Raw genomic sequence first — 18,727 nt, 5'->3', positions numbered from 1 at the left:
CATTGCCACTGGTTGCGGTGGTACTCTATTAAAGTCACTGTTGTTTAGTAAATCTCAGACTCCTCAGAGGGTGATTCCTGAAGGCGGTAGAGGTCTGGGACCCAAATGCTCATGAAAATAAGGGGGAAAAGTGGAAGTTATACAAGTAAATAGAGTATTCACAAAAATTCAGATTTTATTCACTGACTCAATCAACAAATAGTTTCTAAGCGGCTTATATCCAACTCTGTAATGGTTTCTGGGGATAAATACACACACAGGGTATACAAAACACGGTCTCTGCCACTCAAAGATCTTACTATGCTTCTTTATAACACAAAACTATTGAACATAAATAATATATTGAACATATATTAATTAGTATAACTAAATGCATTTTCATTGTGATCTACTGTTTACTATAGATTACTATTCAGAGAAGAGAAAATCAGTGCAGGGTTGAAAAAAGATGGAAAACTTAGTGGAGACCTAGAGTCTTAAAACTAAGATTATGTCAGATCTTTTTAAAAAATAATTTTTAAAAAGATTTTATTTCCTTATTTCTCCAAGGGAGTGCAAGCAGGAGGATAGGGGTGGGGGAGTCATGCAGGCTCCTAGCTGAACAGGGAGCCTGATGTGGGACTGAATCCCAGGACCCTGGGATCATGACCTGAGCCGAAAGCAGAGGCTTAACCAACTGAGCCACCCAGGCACCCACAAAATAATATTAATTATTATTAACTGAGCAGAAAGGTGTAGAGAGCTTTCCACACGGGGTGAAGATGAGCAAAGATGAGGCAAACTTCTGTTGGGTTGGCCTTTCCAGTCTAGACTGAAGAAGCATTTTTGGAAGTAAATTCAGAAGGGCCTTGTCTCAACTTTATGTGGAAAGATCTTAAAAAGATAACCATGTGTGTTTCTGCCCTCTTGAGGAGGTCCGACATGGGATGCGAACTGAGGGGTGAGGCAAGCTGCTGTCACATCAGCAAGTGAGTTAGGAGAGGGGACTCCTTCAAAACAGACATCCTTTGCTTGCACATTGCATATGTGGGAATGCTCCTGACTTCCACAAAGGAAAGCATTTTCCCCATTTTTCTGGAAACTTGAAGCCCTTTTGGTGTAAGTTATTTAGGAGCTTAGACATGGAAAAAACATTTCTCCATTGCAGAAAACATGCACTGCATACCAATGAACGTCTGACCGAATGATGGAAATGCAGGTGACCTGGAAAGCACAGGAGCCTCTCCAGGGCCCAGAAGCTACTCAGTGCCAGCTAATGGTCACCGTGAGAGCTGTTTATCCCAAATCTCAAGATTTAATTGCTCTTATGTGAGATCTCCCAATTTTTAAATACAGTTCCATTTTCAGTTTAAAAAAAAAAAAAAAAGATTCTCATCGTTTAATTCCTCTGACTGGGTAAGACCTAAAGTCTACCAATTTGTCTTTTCTGGCTTATAAAGTCAAGCAGTGACATCCCATTGGGTGGAGGCATAGAAATGACCCTGAAACAGAGAGGCTGGGTTATAGTAGAAACAGCAGGTGTCAATAGACATCCTGCCTTCCTGGCTTTTATTTTTCAGAAGCTGCAGCTCCTTGAGAAGGATGTGCTGTTGGTATGAATGGGGATTAAAGAGTGGTAAATAGCTTTTTATTTTAAAGATTCTATTTGTTTGAGAGGAAGAGGGCATGCACACCAGCAGAGCATGCACACGAACCAGGGAGGCAAAAAGGGGTAGAGCGAGTGGCCGAGGGAGAAGGAGAAGCAGAATCTCCTCTGAGCCAGGAGCCCACAGGGCTTGATCCCAGGACTCTGGGGTCATGACTCAAGTCAAAGGTGGACACTTAGCCAACTGAGCCACTCAGGCGCCCCGAAAGTAGTAAACAGTTTTTGATTATCAAAAAGGGAGGTGTTGGTGTTTTTTGTTTTTTTGTTTTTTGTTTTTTGTTTTTGTTTTTTGCTTGTTTGTTTGTTTGGTTTGTTTTCTTTGTTTGTTTTTAAACTTCAGAAGAGAAACAGAAGTGTGACATTCTGTGAATAGTAAGGACTATCATCTTATCCTTTCATAACATCCTGGTAAAGTGGCCTGGCTTCTGACTGGGAGGTCGGGTGGATGGGCAAGTGTTGACAGGCAGTTTCCAGTGAAGGTGGACTTAATGCTTTATGGTTTCAAATTCCCGAATATAGAAAATTTTATACTTCATGGGGCTTTTAATGCCTGGAGAAGAGACTTCCTCCTGATGACCAGTGTGGTCTGAAGACTAAAAGATCCATCCTATCTAAATCTGCTCTGTAGAACACTTCTGGGCCTTTTCATGACCTGCAGAGAAATATTTTCCACCGCCATTCCTGAGTTAGCCCTTCATGTCCAAGAAGAGTACTGTGCACACAAGTTCAGGGAAGCAAGACCACCTATAGATTTGATTCCATTTAAAGAAAACAAAGGAATGTGCCATTTTTCACAAGCCATGTTTGTAGAGTGAATTTTATATGACTAGTAAAAGCATGCATGATGTATAACTGTGATTTGGGCATCCAGTAGATCTAGATTTAAATTTGAAATCTGTTTTTTTTTTTAACTGTTGATAATATTAGGTATGTCCCATCATGTCACCGAGCTCCATCATAAAAAAGGTAGATGATAATTATATCTAACTCATAGATGCTATTGAGAATTAAAGGTGAGAATTAAATGAGATAATGTATTAACACACTTGGCATGGTGTCTGGAGCACAACAGATATTAAGTAAATACTAGCTATCATTATGATTCCAGACACCTTTCAAAGTGTCTTTGTGAGAGAGCAGAGAGAATCACTGATTCCAGGTGCTACAGGGAAGGTTCTTATTAAGTAGTGGCATTTGAGCTAGGACATGAACTGAGTTGAATTTAGACAGGGAACAGAGCAAGAGAAGTGTAGGCAAAATGGGGATCATGGGTGGTTTTGCTGGGGATGGTGAGAGTTCGGGTTCCAACCTGACCACGTAGCACACCCATCCCCCAGACTAGGATTCCTAAAACCATCAGTCACAATTCTACTTCACCTTCCGATCACCTCTTTGAAGACTGGGAAGATCACAAAGGTGTTTGGGTGTTAACCAAAGGCTTAACATTGGATGCCTGCCAAGGAGATGTAGCTGAATGGGGGCCATTTAATATAAGCAACAGAAAACTGGGATCCAGCAAAGGGAACGATGATTGAATTCAAATGTGTAGTCTTTGAATACTGTATTTTTACAAGTTGATTTTTAAGAAAGATGTTTTCCTCTTGAAAATTCTGAAGCATATTTACTGTACTGTACTTGATAATGCTGGAATCAATGACTCATTTTGCTGATAAACCTCCCAGCAGCTATATCTTAAAAACATTCAGGACTCAGTGCTTCATATCCAGGAAGGGTCCCAAACACACAAAATGAGCAGCATCAGATTAGGTGGCAGGACTGGGAAATGTGGAACAGTATTTATGATAATAATTCCTGCCAGAACACTAAATCTATGCAGTTCTTCCCTCTCTCCCTCTCTCTTTCTCTATTTTTTTTTTTTTTTTAATGAACTAGGCTTCACAGCCATTGTGGGGTTTACACTCCCTGATACCAAGAGTCCTGTGCTCTATGGACTGAGCTAATCATGCCCCATCCCCCTGCCCTGTTATTTTTAGTGCAAGTAAACCACGCTTTGCAACAATGTTAGTAAATTAATATTTTGGTGGGAATGATTTGAGGAAATTATGTAATACTGCTGTATCCCAGTTTTTCTATCTTTATAAAAAAGATACAGAAAATCTCACTGTGTAGGTCATTATGAGGATTAAATTTAAAAATGCATAGAAAAGCCTGGCATAAAGCTGGCTTATAATAGCTAGTGGGCCCACAGTTGATTCCATTACCATTCGATTTTATTGTAAAGGTTTAAGATTTTTTTTCTAGAACCAAGACTGAATGTTTCCTTTGGAAAGTGCAGCTCAGTGCAAATGTGATACAGGGTTTTCTCTAGATACACATAATGTAACTGGCTCCAGGATCACTATTACTGAAACAGCCCATGCTTCATTTATTTGTGCACTTTCCAACAAAGATTTTAGGCCAGTGCCACGGCTGTTTTGGGGTTCCCCTGAGTCTATATTCATAAAATTTGGAGAAAGGATCAGGTGCAGGCTTTAAGACTAGGTTACTGCATTATACAGAGTTATCAAAAAAATCTTAATCTCTCTTACAGCGTTTCTGTTCTGCTTGGTAGCAATGAATGGGATTTAAAATCATGTTGCCAAGGATGTGGGAAACATAAGAAAATACTGATAGCTCCAAATGTACACATATCCTTCCATAAATATCTGACTTGACATTCATTCATCTTTTCATTCATTCATTCCCTTTGCATTTATTTTCTAACATAGTTATTCAGCTCTCCGCTGTGTCATTGCAGGGGCAAGGTGCAGAGGGGTAGAGTGTGCAAGGCAACGGTGGTAGACTAGACCCACACTCCCAGTGCATAGTTTAACAGGGAAGACAGAAAATAAAATAAAAGATTCTAATAAATGTTATGAGGGGGAAATACTAGGCACCGTGACATGATTTATTCTCTGGTGATTCAGACAGGCTTCCTGGAGAAAGTGATATTGAATTTGATGCTGGCATGACAAGTAAGTGCTAGAAAGTAAGAAGGGTAGTGTGTTCCCTAGAGCTCACTCACTGAAGTGTGGCTGAAAAAGATTTGCTTTTAGAACTTGATTAGTATTAAACATTTTGATATGGCTGTGTAATTCCCAAACTCTATCTTTTTTTCTTTTTTCCATTTCTTTATATGGTCTGGCACTTTGGGGATGCATTATGGTCCCAGTACCCTCCTTTCCTTGCAACCACACCCTCTGCAATGTGCTTTCAGAGCTCCTTATCAAGAAGTAAGATCTACTCCTTGAATCTGGGTTAGCTTTGGGTCTTGTCCTGACCAGTTGAATGAGATGAAAAGAACTGTTTGCCGGTTCTGAGCCTCACCCTCAAGAATGCTTCTACTTGTTCTCTTCCAATCCTACCACCACCACATAAACAAACTAGAGCTAGCCTGTGGCAGGAGGAGATACGCAGAGGAAAGCCAAGAGTCTTCAGCCTTCAGCCTGCCAACCCCCAAACACATGAGAAAGCATAACATGACAAAGCGGAAACACCTCCTTGAACCACAGCTGACCACAGATGACAAGTGAGCCCAGCCAAGACCAGAAGACTCCCTCATCCCATTCATGGGCTCATGAACAAAACTAAATGAGTGTTGTTTTCGGTCACTGAGTTTGGGTGTAGCCTAAAATAATTAACTGAAATGGATATCACGGTTTGTTTCAGATTTGCTGATTTTTCCCTCAGACGGAGATGCTTTATTGTGATGATTATATCAGTAGAGAATGTTCCCTGAAACACAGAAAGTCAGAGTAAAAAGTGATCTTCACTTTCTGCTTCACCATCCCATGTTTTAAAGCATCATTTTTGACTGCTGTGGTTATGCTGTTGAGCTTTGTGTTGCTAGGAACCATGAGTTCTCTCTCATTTTTACTATGCAGCAAGAACAAACAACCAATCTGTAGAGTTCAGGCCCCCGCCGTAATCTGGGCTTTGCTGTAGGATGTTGACTAACTTCCTGCTTGGCTCCCAGCAGCCCTGAGCAGCTGTGGGCTTTAGCGTCTACGACCCTCCAGCCTGTCATTCTGTACCGTGGGCTTAGGCACCAGAAGACAGCTCTCCACATCTGCTCTACTTCTCAGTTATAATTGGGTGCATTGGTTATTTCCTCCGGGAACACCGGCCAGATCCCGTTGCTAGGTTCTGCACAGTATTTTCACACTCTAGAGTTTAACGCTCTTTCTTAATTCTAGTAGTAAACACATAGCAGAATTCTCATTTGGAGAGCCTTCAGAGAGCAATGTAAGTCATATCCCCAACAGCCCACTTTTATTTCTCTGTGGAAAACTGTGATTTCTGCCTGCTAGAATTTGTGATCACCAGAGAAATTGTTTTGTTTGTATCTCTGCTGATACTGGTGATACGGTTTTTAGAAACCAACCAGAAAAGGGGAACGTGGGGTGAGTTAACCTTTTTAAATAGCCAGAATGTGTCTTTATAAACAGGGTATAACATGCAAAAGAATTATTTTATTTATTTATTTATTTATTTATTTATTTATTTTTATGATTTTATTTATTTATTTGACAGAGATCACAAGTAGGCAGAGAGGCAGGCAGAGAGAGAGAGGAGGAAGCAGGCTCCCTGCTGAGCAGAGAGCCCGATGTAGGACTCGATCCCCGGACCCTGAGATCATGACCTGAGCCGAAGGCAGCGGCTTAACCCCTGAGCCACCCAGGCACCCCAAAAGAATAATTTTAAATGGTACAAGGTAATTACTCTCATACTGCAAGGCAGAAAGCTAGACCACAGAAGCAGAACTTGCAAAAAAAAAAAAAAAAAATTGATCAAAATGAATTTTGTTGTCCTTAAGTGAACTCTCCTCTCTAGCCTAGGAAAGTGGTCGCAGTCCGAGAGGCTAGACACTAGGTTTAGGGAGACTTGGGGAATAGACTGTGTGTGTGTGTGTGTGTGTGTGTGTGTGTGTATGTGTGTGTGAGTGAAAGAGAGAGAGAAAGAGAATGAGAATGAGAGAGAGATAAGTCTCCACTTTTGATAGAAAACTTCCCAGTGGGTAATCAAGAGAGGGAAACTGATGGGACTACCTGGAAATCTCACTACTGGATTTTAGTCATTGAGGAGACACAATAAAATAAAAGTGCAAAAGATTAGCTGAATGGCTGCTGCTCACAGAGCAGAATGTTGTCTGGCTGGTAACTCTCTGGCCACTGATGGTGTGTTAAAGATGTGCATAAAGATGTGTTTCCTGGGGACCAGATTAAGCCACAGAGCCACCTACGGGTGGTTTTGGTCATGGGACTGCTCAGAGTGGCAGGGACTCTGAAGGACATGGCTCAAGGTGCCTGACAGGAAGCACAGAGGGCAGACAGCAAGGAGATCAGTAGGTGAGAGACAACCAGTCAAGGGGGCCTTCTGGGTGCACTTGAAAACGCCCCAAGAAGAAGGATATTCACCACCTTTCCATTCCTATTACCAGAGAGTGAGAAACATTAGCTCATGCTGGTGTCCGTGAAAACCTTTCCTACTCCCTCACCTCAACCCCTTACTCCTAGCTCAGCCCCTGTGAAGGCAGACGTGGGGAAGACCGAGTTAAGGGCAAGTTAGGGGTAGCCATCTGGAGATGAGGTAGAGAGAAATGTGGTCTCCTCTGTGCCAGGAACAGGGCTAAATGGGCCAAGAGAGAAGCGTTCTCTTGAAACAAAGTTCAAAATTGTAATTAATGTAAAAAACAAGGCATTTGAATTATTATTCTAATAAGACTTTTTTTTTTTTTGACTTGAAGAAACTGAAAAAAGTTGAATTATCAAAACAAAAAGGAAATTTCTGGAAGTTGGCCTAGCGTTTAACCAAAAGACAAAAAAGGACTGCCTGCTACCCCACAGCAGGTTAGAACTGGTTTGTGGGGTGAATAGAATAACATTGCTTTCTGATTGCATCTGAGGTCTTCTGTGTTCCAGTTAAGTATACAAGTTTAAAGAAAATAGAACTTGATGTAATTGCAAAGGGTGCTCTGAGATTATTGCAAATTGTATATAAGCTGAATTATGGAATTTGTTTATCCCTTTTACGGATCATTTGTGACCCATTTTAAAGAATGCCTTATAGGGGGGCGTCTGGGTGGCTCAGTTGGTTGAGTGTCTGATTCTTGATTTCAGCTCAGGTCATGACTTCAGGGTCATGGGACTAACCCCTGAAATGGGAACCATGCTCACTAGGGAGTCTGCTGGAGATTCTCTCTCTCTCTCTCTCCCCCTCCCTCTGCCCCTCCTCAACTCATGTGTACACGTGCACACTCTCTCAAATAAATAAATCTTTAAAAAATAAAATAAATAAAATATTACCTTATATTTATATGCTATGTGTTAGCTTTTAAAATATTTTCATAAGTGCTATCTCATTTGATCTTCACAAGAACCTATGTATCTGTGACCTGTTGTTATGACCTGATTATCTAGGTGACCAAACCGCTCAAGAAACTCAAGAGAGGGGTTCCTGGGTGGCTCAGCGGGTTAAAGCCTCTGCCTTCGGCTCAGGTCGTGATCCCAGAGTTCTGGGATGGAGCCCCACATCCGACTCTCTGCTCAGTGGGGAGCCTGCTTCCTGCTCTCTCTCTCTCTCTCTCTGTTTCTGCCTGCCTCTCCGCCTACTTGTGATTTCTGTCAAATAAATAAATAAATAAAATCTTTAAAAAAAGAAAGAAAGAAAGAAAGAAACTCAAGAGAAATCAGGTGAATTGCCCAGATCCATTGGTATGTAGCAGATTCAAGCCAAGAAGTAGATTTCAGGCTTCTGACCCTTAGGACTGCTCTCTTCCCATGATTTAATTAGACTGGGTTTCCCTCTTTCCATCTCCGTGCTTGTGAATTCATTAATGTGTTCATCCATTCATTTATTCAGCTAATTGTTTTCGATATGAAGTTATCAAGCATTGAACACATATGTGGCATTGGGGGAGATTGCCGTTAACAAGAAAAGTTAAAAACGTAATCACAATCTGTAAGCAAAGCCAATGAGAGGTAGAGCGCACTTCCTCTTGCGTGTGTTACACAGCCCCTGGGTGACACGGGAGCAGCGGTGTCAGGTGGATGAGGTATGAGAGCGCGGTGTGGTGCGAGGAAGCCGAGGGCCTGATGGGTCTTGGCCCGTCTGGACACATCGCTGATTCTGGTCTTACCTAAGAATGACACGAAGCCATTTATGGATTTTAAACATGGAGGTTGTGTGATCAGATTTACCAAGTCAGCTAACGTATCCTCATCCTAAACCAAAGGAAACAGAATTATGAAGATAAGTCCGCTGCCCCAAATAACCTGCCTCATAAATCCGAAGAGGAAATGGTTTCTCTGCTCCGAAGTCCATGAAATTCCTCTGTTCCTATAACTGAGAGGTACTTATAACTGATTGTTTTGAGCTACCTAAAAATTCATTCTCAAACACCTGAGCCAGCATGTCACCCTTCCCCCACCCAGAAAAAAACAAAAAGCAAAAAACAAAAAACGCAGCAATTTATTATGTATGTTTGTTTTTCTTTAGTTCCCTTATTTACTCATTCAGCAAACTTCTCCCAGTGAGAACATCAGTTTAACAGCGCGGTATGTGGTGATGACAGATGACCTCTGTCTCCGAAGACCTTCTATCTGCCTTTGATGGGGTCGATTTCAAACAGCACAAGGGCATTCTTGCCCCGACCCAGTACGATGGGATGCTGGACTTGGTTCTGCAGCAGTTTGCTGAGTTCTCTCTAAACCATTTATATTCTTTTTCTAATTTTTTTTTTCTACCAGTATGGTTGGTTTAAGTTATGGGAGCAGTATGGAGTCAAGGAATTTGATGATACTAATTGGTGCACATCTGTGTGTGTGTGTGTGTGTGTGTGTGTGTGTGTGCATGCGCACGTGTGCATGTAACCACTTACAGCTTTCAAGCTTGGGTCTTATGTGATCCAATTTGCAGAGTCAGCTAACTTATTATCATATGCTATGTATAACTCTCTGTGTGAGTATAAACTGGATTTCTGCTAAATATATGCATAGACCATGATGTTGTACACTATCCAGATACCCTGAAGACTGGTGAGAAAAAATACAACTTGAGAGTAATTTCGTTCTTATTAGAGAAAATTCTGAATTTCTGTGTACTTCCTGATTCTCTTGGGGAAAACTAGTGAACCAGGTATGAACAACTCAGATAGCACAGAAGGTACCATCACCTACTTGCCTCTCAATAGACTAATCCTGTTTGAGAACCACAGTGACAATGCACTGGCTGTACGGTTGACTCTAGTGACAGCTCCTTGTACCTTTCCCTGTGGGGAGCATGGATCCACTCTGTGGCCTTTCTCAGAGGAGTCGGTCCCCTGCCCCCCAACCCCGGCCACATTGCTTCCCAGTTGTCAGCAGTTGACTTTCTTTGGAAAAGCCCTGTGGGTATGCTGCACCAACAGCATCCACAAAGAATGCCCTGTTTCTGTGAAAAGCCTTAGTAGACATTACAAAGAAGAAGGTTCTTTCTGACTTAGGCTGGGCATTGACAGAGACTAGTTCTGGAAGCTTTGTCAGTTTACCAGAATACATACCAAATCAAAGCACTCCCACCTGCTGTCCAAAACAGGCACTACATTTTTCCCCTCCTTAGTTTTGTTAATAGTAAATTCCATTGAAGTCTGGTCAATGAATTTTGGTCTTTTTGCTGGAAACTTGGAAAAAGTGAAAAAATGGGAGACTATGCTTTTTTTATTAATGAGAAGTGTATAAATAATTCACCTTTACCCTAGCTTTTTTTTTTTTTTTAAGATTTTATTTATTTGAGAGAAAGCAGGATGGCAGGGGGAGGAGAGGCAGAGGCAGAGGGAGAAGCCAAATTTCTACAGAGCAGGGAGCATAATGCAAGACTGAGATTACTGGTTATGTTGCTCTCCAAAGGAAATTCAAACTGCTATTCCAGAAAAATAAGAGTGAATGGATTCTGGACAGGTGAAAATAGCAGATGACCGTTACCTCTCCTAAACTGAATTTCGAAATATTTTTTGTCCTGTTTTACCATTTACTGCCAAAACTTTTACCAATAATTTTAGAGAATTTTAGCAAATGACAGACTTGTTATATGCTTAATCCTAACAACACTGTTACAAAAATAAAGTACAGAAAGTAGATCAGAAAGGAGTAAGGGACGTCTGGATAGCTCAGTGGCTTAAATGACTGACTTGATTTCTCAGGGTCCTGGCATCAAGCCCCACAACAAGACTCCATGCTCAGCAGGAGATCTGCTTCTCTGTCCCCCCCCCCCTTCCTGCTCTCTACCCACTCTTGCTCCCTGCCTCTCTAAAATAATAAATAAATATTAAAAAAAAAAGAAAGAAAGGAGGAATAAAAACAGTGACCTTAGTAAACTAAGCTCATGATCGATCAAGAGTATTTTTGAGAGCATTTCAATTATTATTCCAACAGATTTCATTTATGAATGTCAAAGAATCAATGGGTGAGTCTTGGAGCTTGCTTCTTATTGTAAGTAATTTAAAAGTGTCCTGAGAATTTGGATGACTTCCCTTGGGTCTCAGAGGCAGGTAATAGCGTTCCTTGGACGTAGCCAAAGAGAACTTCTTAGGGCAGCATTTCAAAATTGGTTGTTCCCAAATCCCTTGAAGTTTTCAAAGGTTTTCCCATGTTTCTGTGCTTCAGCATGGTATTTTCCTCTGTTTCATTTTTTTTTACTACTCGAATGGCATATTAATTGCATAAAAAGTTACCTTTTTATGGGAACTCTTTGGGTACTGGCAGACTTATATAAATAACTGTTCTCAAACTCTTCAGTCTCAGGACCCCTTGTGTTCTTAGAATTTATTGAGAATTCCAAAGAGATCTCCTGGAGTGGAGGTTAAATTTAACATATGGGTTAAGTATAACAATCCTTATCATATTAGAAATTAAAATTTAAAATTTAAAAATGATTCTTTAAAAATAATAAATCCATTATATCTTAGCATAAATAACATTCTTTCATGAAAAATAGCCATATTTCTTAAACTATAACAAATGGTGAAGAGATTAAAATAATTTTACATGTTTGTAATTTTCTTTAATGTCTGACTTAATAGAGCATAGATTCTTATTTATATCTGCTTTGGATTCAATCTGTTGTGATATGTTGCCTTCGTTAAAACATATGAAGGAAATCTGGCTTTGTATAGATATGTAACTGAAAAAAGGAGGAATTTATTAATAGCTCTTTCATATAGTTGTGTATATCCTTTAATATTCTACCCAAACTCAAAGGATAACAGTTTCATAAGGGTTAATTACATATCAATAAACTCATCATGTTCTGTTGCATTAAAATCCATTGGTCTATCTTGCAGTTTAAATGGGTCTTTTATCCATGCATGATTTATAACATCATGCTTTTAGGAAGTATCAGTTCACAAAGTCATGCAAATCTTCCATATGTTGACACATTTCATTACAAAAATCAATACAGCACATTAATTAATATTACCACTGATCTCCTAAGAGAAGACTTTAAGTATTAGGATGCTGTCAAGCTCACAGTGGTGCATACAAGCTTTTTAAAATTTTAGTTCCTGCTTGAAAGCTCAGATTTATCATTGTCCACAAATTCTGTCAGTTGTCTTCTTTAAAGCAATCGACTTACTTCATTCATTTTTGAGAAAATATCTGCCAAATATTCAAGTTTGTGTGGCAGTGAAAATACCTGATTACTGGAAATTGGTGCTGTTGCTTTGATGTGCTAAGGTAACAGCAGATTTATCCAGCATTGTTTTTAGACTTTCAGTGAATTTGTCAACACACTGAGAAAAGCAACACACATCTTATTTAGTACTTTTTTTTTTTTTTTTTTTTTTTTTAGTACTTTTTTGAAAATGGTTTTGACCTCATGTCACCGCCTCCTCCCAGGATCTTGGAGATTTCCAGCTGTTTTGCTATAGAGTGAACAAACATGGCCATTACTGGAGATCACATTCTTTATGTTTATAACGGACAGTGGTTCAAGACAGAAGCATAGGTCCATGGCTACTGAAGTAGAACCTGCTCTAAGGAGCAAATGATATTGGACCAAATTTTGTCTCAAGATGCTTGCTCTTAAATAAAGCACAAAAACCAATGGTATAAACAGAAGACGTCATTAGTATTGATTTTCATTTGTTACAAATAAAGAATTTTTACATTAATAAGGTGGGTGACATATAAAATTGGATCTTTATTTTCTTCCCTTTTGTTATTTAAAAGTGAAAGATAACATTTTAGAAACAGATTAAATTATTTTTGTTATGTTTTCATTCCTTATATCAGTGATGAGAGGATTTTATTCTATTTTTGCTTTTTTGTTTATTCTTTTTTTGATATCATAACACAAAGTGAAATTTCTATCTCCCTGGTAATATACATTTGATCTTGATACAAATCATGTTATGTCTTTTTGAATTTATATCTTGGTAGATGGATTTTCTTTATGTAATGATTTTAAGAGGCATATGTTCCTTATTAAGTATATTGCTTTATACACATATATTGTAATTGTATTTTAATGTGAAATGAAGTATTTTTGAAGACAGAAGCACCTTTTTGTATTCAGCTAAAGTGATGAAGATCTTAAGGGTGTTTCAGAAATTATATATTAAAATAAAAGAGGCTGTCAAAAAAACCCCCAAAATGGTTAATGCTACAGTGTGCTATGCTTCCCTGTAAGAAACATACCATGCATTGAAGGGTCTAGGGCATTCCTGTGCAATAGACAGTATGATTTATATTCTCTCTAGATAAGAAGGTGGAAGGTGGTAAAAAAATCTCACTTCTTCAGATACTTAGAAGGAATACAACAGGCACATCTTACTCTACCTGCATGTACTCCTTTCTCCTCTATGCAATGGGTCTTGTCATTCTATGGATCATAAACTCTACTCATCGTGTCTCTACCTCACTTTTCTTTGGATTTTAGATTTTCACCAGAATTTCAATATTTCCAAGAAGAATCAGTTTTATCAACAGTTTTACTCATTGGCCCTGCAGATAACACCAGGACGTTGGTCCATGATTATTGGATACTTATTCAAAGCTACACAAGACTCAATGAGAGGAAAACTGGAGAGAAAATATCTACTATCTTAGAGTAGATTTTTGCGGCCTGTCAATTTTTTTTCCCTCCGGGCACAAAACCATCACAGCAATGATTGGACTTTTTCTCAATGATCAGATTTTTTCCATGATTGGATGTTTTCTCTTTTCAGTTTCATACCAACAATGCCGAAGCCTATGAGTTTCTCAAGGACCTACACAAATATTGGATATTAAAAATAAATAGTAGCACCAAAATTCCTAAATAAACCACCAGATTTAATAGTAATGAATATTTAATTAAATCACTACAAAATGTGACATTAGGCCCACTTAATTAATTGTTAAATGTATTACTAAAACAATTCTATTATATTAGAAAACAATTTATAGATTAGATGGTGTAATACTGCAAGGATTCCTGAGTGTGCTTGATGACTGTCCAGAAATCATAACCATTCGTGAATCAATTGGATTATTCACAGTCCAATAATTTCTGAACAAAACTGTAAAAAAGCATTTGAATTATATATAGAGCAAATTACATTTAATGTGGGATTTGACGGCACCTTACATGTTTGCTATGATGTACAATAGAAACTTTAAGACAAAGTGGGAGCCATGGAGCTTTTAACATAGCCCTGGGACAACTGTCTTTTATTACTGAGACACCAGTTTATCTCAAATAATATATGTTATTTCCAAGAAAATGCCTTCCCTAGAAATGAAAGTAGAGTTTGTAATAAGCACACTTTGGTGTATTTTTAAAAAGCCTTGACTCTTATGTAGCCTTAAGTTATTGATTAGAAACTTTCAGCAATATGACTGACTTGGGGAAATTATGATATGTCTCTGCTACTACAGAAAGATACAGTGTATTAGAAAATAAATAAGACAGAGGAAAGATATGTCTCTGCGTTTGACGGATTTTATTTCTTTGATGCTAGATGAAAGTGTTTTCTTTGGTTGAAATGCACTAATCTCCTGGTTCTGTGTAGATGCAGAGGTGGAGGAGTCATTTGTCTGCTTTCTAAAAGCAAAGAGAACTCTGATACTCCTAATAGCGGGGCCGTCTGGGAGACGATCCTGTAACAATATCAAGGACATGATTTTGAAGAGAAATCCAATTCACCCTAAAGGGAAGATGAGAAATGATTGAGAAATGACTTTCTTTAAAACAAAACAAAACAAAACAAAACAAAACAGTGATAAGTTGTGCCCACTAAGAATAACAAGAAAGAAATATTAAGTCACACAGTCCACTGGGGACTTATTTAATAAAAACTTTAAGATGATCATGAGTTATTACTCTGGAAACATCCCAGGATAGTACTGATGAAGTTCTAGAAAATAGGTGAGGTTCAGTGGGGTGGAGGCTGAAGCCGCAACCAAGAAAGAACTCTTGAGAGGTGCAAAATGGTGGTTTATTCAAGCACAGGGACAGGACCTGTGGGCAGAAAAAGCTCGCACCCTGGTGTTGTGAGGAGTGGCAGGTTATGTACTATGGAGTTGGGGGAGGTGAGGAAAAAGGGAGGTTTCAATAGAATTTTCATATGCTAGAAAAGACCTACAAGATACCTGATACCAAAGGCCTTGCCATTATCAAGGTCGCTTTTCCCTTCTTAGCAAGGTATTAACGTTAGATTATTGGAAGATTCCTAAAGAATGTCACGTATGTCCCACCCAGGAGTGGGGGTGGGGTGTCAGCTTTTATTTTGTCCTTGGCCAGCCTTCTGTTTCCTCATCAATATCTTATGCCAAAAAGTTCAACAAAGTTTTTCTTTTCTTTCTTATTCTCTTTTTCTCTTTCTCTTTCTCTCTTTCCACCCTCTTTCCCTTCCTGCCTCCCCTTTCTTTTTTTGTTCTTCCTTTCCCCCTCTGATTCTCTTTCTTAATCCACTACCTTTTTCTTATTCCTTCTTACTCTCTCTACACTTGATCGTCAGGGAAATTTCATATCCCATATCAAGTGTTACTTCTAGGATGATGATCGAGTTTACAAAGCAAGAAGTTTTCCTTGAATGTGATAACAGGTGCCTTTTAGTGCATCATCAATATCTTAATGGAATAGAGTTTTTCTTGGGGGAAAAAAGTTCTACCTTAGATCTCTTTTTAGGCACACGTCCATTGTTTTTGAAAAAAAGCCTTGACAATTTTGTTTTATATTAGCAAAATTCAGGAAGAAAACTTATTGTTTTTAGTGTCATGGTTCCTAAGCGTTCCTGTTTAAGGCTCAAAGCACAGTGTATTTCCAAGGGTAAGTGAGCTGGACGATTTCACGTCTATGTCACAGCCCGAAAGAACCTCAGTGAGGCTTGGCTATAATCAGAATCTTTTCTAGGATTTTTTGGGACTTCTTTAGACAATTCTTTTAGTCAAAGGAACTTTGGCGGCATCAACATCATAAAGATTCATTTCACCAACTTGGTTACATAAATACCATAATAAACGTGAACTGTGTTTAAGAACCATGAAAAACTGATAGAAGATGCAGAATGAATGAGATAAAGATAAACCCAACCCTCAGAATTTTAAAAATTAAATTTAAAAATTGTTTAAAAAAACACACCATTTAGCGGCAGTGTTACACAGTGTGTGTGTATGTTTCTGTTTGCCTGTGTAAGCACGTGTGCATAATGAACTTAATGGTCGTAGTGTTAGTCTGCTGCTGTAGGTAGAATCATAACCCATAGGAGCCACGTTGGGATTGAACAGTTGACTCCAATGTAACCTCAACGTTAGAGTTAGCCCACAGGGTAGTTGGCTAGTAGAGCAATCTTCTGTGTGTAATGGAGATTTAATGGCTCATACTGGAATACCCAAGAGGGCTTGATGAGCTGGGACATGCTCTGGATTGCTGTCCAACGGAGTAAGGAAAGACCTTTCCAGGTCATAATGAAATGGGGAGTTTGCATGGATTTTGGTACATCTCAGTCTGTTCATTAGAGATATCAGTGTCTATGTTCGAAAGAGGCTGGCTAAGTCAAAATCTGACTGGAAACCTAACAGGAGAAATTAATCCCTAGGTATACTGGATAATGTAAAAGGCCTTCACTCATCAGATAATCTCCTTAACATAAACTTGAAAAGGACCTTAAGTAAAGAAATATTATTTGCCATCCTTTCTTAGGGAAAGATACTGAATTTTCTGACTCCAAGTGACTAAACGTGTTACCACAGTAAGGGGATACATATAGAAACATTGGCCTTATTATAAAAACATGTCAACCAGGATTCTGATGGATGCTTCACGTGTTGCTTTATATAACAAAAGGTGATATGCTAAGGTATGCAAAATTTATGCTTCCTGAGAAATGAACTTAATTTCTAAATTACAGGGATAGTTTATGTCATTGTATAATACTGTTATATTTAAACACCTTTCAAGAGTGGGTGAGTGGGGATGCCTGGCTGGCTCAATCAGTGGAGCTTGTGACTCTTGATGTCAGGGTCACGAGTTCAAGTCCCACATGGGTGTGGAGCCTATTAAATAGATAAATAAAGTAGGTGAGTAGATACTAGAATCATCTACATAAAACCAAGGAAAGGAGAGTTTTCAAACTTCGTGCCTCCTCTAAAATGGACCTAGAAGGTCACAAGCCTTTGAATGAGAATCACTGCCTTTGCAAGTCGGAGGGCTAGGATTTGAACCCAGGCATTACAGCATATTCCACATTATCTTCATTGCCTTCACTTATTTTAGGACTTGCCTTGACCTTTTCTAGGTTAAATTGAGTGTTTTCAGCTAAAGAAAAGTACGTATTAATTGAACACGTATTCTGTGGTCCCCACCAACATAAGTGCTCAAAGCTGCAGCGAGCACGACAAACACGGTGTAAGTGGTCAGGTGGTCTCGGAAGAGGGATGCGTGACGATAGGAAGGACGCGCTGAAGTTGGTCTTTGGAAATGGGTAAGACTTAGTCTGATGAAAGTCCATACAAGGGCACACCGTGAGGTGACGGACAGAGGCAGGACTGAATGCAGAAGCTGAGAGAGGAGATAGTCGCATGTGTTTTGAACAGCAAAACAGTGCAAAGAGAGTGGATCTGATCAGATGAAGCTACATCACAGGAAGCCTTTGAAAATTAGTCGGGTGTGTTTGAAGTGTTTATCATATGAAATATGGGGTAAAGGGAAAATTTTGAACAAGGTAGAGGGCTTTAAAGTAATCTAGGAAGCTCATTCCATTGTGTTCAAGTTAGTCTTTTTTAAGATTTTTTTTAATTTTTTTTTTATCTGAGAGAGCGCGAGAGAGAACACAAGTTGGGGGAGGGGCAGAGGGACAAGCAACTGCCCCACTGAGCTCATAACCTACACAGGACCCTGAGATCATATCCTGAGCTGAACTCAGATGCTTAACCAACTGAGCTACCCAGAGTTTTGAGCAGAGAGATTATGGGGGTTAGCCGGGAAGTTACACACACACACACACACACACACACACACATAAACACAGGCAATCTTTATAGCTAATGCTATAACTCTATAGCGTAACCTTAGAATTAGAAATAATTTAAATGTAGTCCAGTTAGAAGATGGAACATACCCAACACTGAAAAAGTAACAGTTAATATTAAACAAAAGCATGGTGTCAATTTTCATTGTATGACTTTTTTCTTCTCTTATCAAATATCTTCAAATATATATGAAAATTAACATCCTCTCTGTACCTTGTTGGATGAAGGGAACTCTTTCCATCCCCGAATTCTAATCTCCAAAGTATCCTGTCCATGCCCTGGACAGCCCATTTGGGCTCCTGAAATGGAAGAAGAGGTAGGGGAAATGCCTTTATAATTTGGAAAAAAAAACAACAGCAACAAAAAAAAACAACCAAACACTGTTATTATGAAAAATGGCAAGAGTCTTAGAAAGTGGTTATAAAATTGAAAGTGAATAGTGAATCAGAGAAATGCTCCACTGAAAACATGATAAAAATATTCAGGACAAGCACAGTGATACTGATTTCAAAATTAGAAAAAAAAAAAATAGGAGGGAGGAAGAGAGAGAGTACGGAGGGAAAGAAGTTTTGGAGAAGGTGACAAAGACATT

At 39.1% G+C, this 18,727-nt stretch overlaps 1 protein-coding gene across 6 annotated transcripts in view; it reads left to right on the top strand.

Moving 5' to 3' along the window:
• The window catches only part of NYAP2 (neuronal tyrosine-phosphorylated phosphoinositide-3-kinase adaptor 2), a 257,780-nt gene that overhangs the window by 192,267 nt on the left and 46,786 nt on the right, over positions 1-18,727 (top strand). The window lies entirely within an intron of this gene.

Source organism: Mustela nivalis (assembly GCF_964662115.1).
Source record: "Mustela nivalis genome assembly, chromosome: 11".
In the NCBI taxonomy this organism is placed as follows: domain Eukaryota; kingdom Metazoa; phylum Chordata; class Mammalia; order Carnivora; family Mustelidae; genus Mustela; species Mustela nivalis.
Note: the sequence above shows the minus strand (reverse complement) of the source record. Positions and strands in the feature narration are given on the sequence as shown.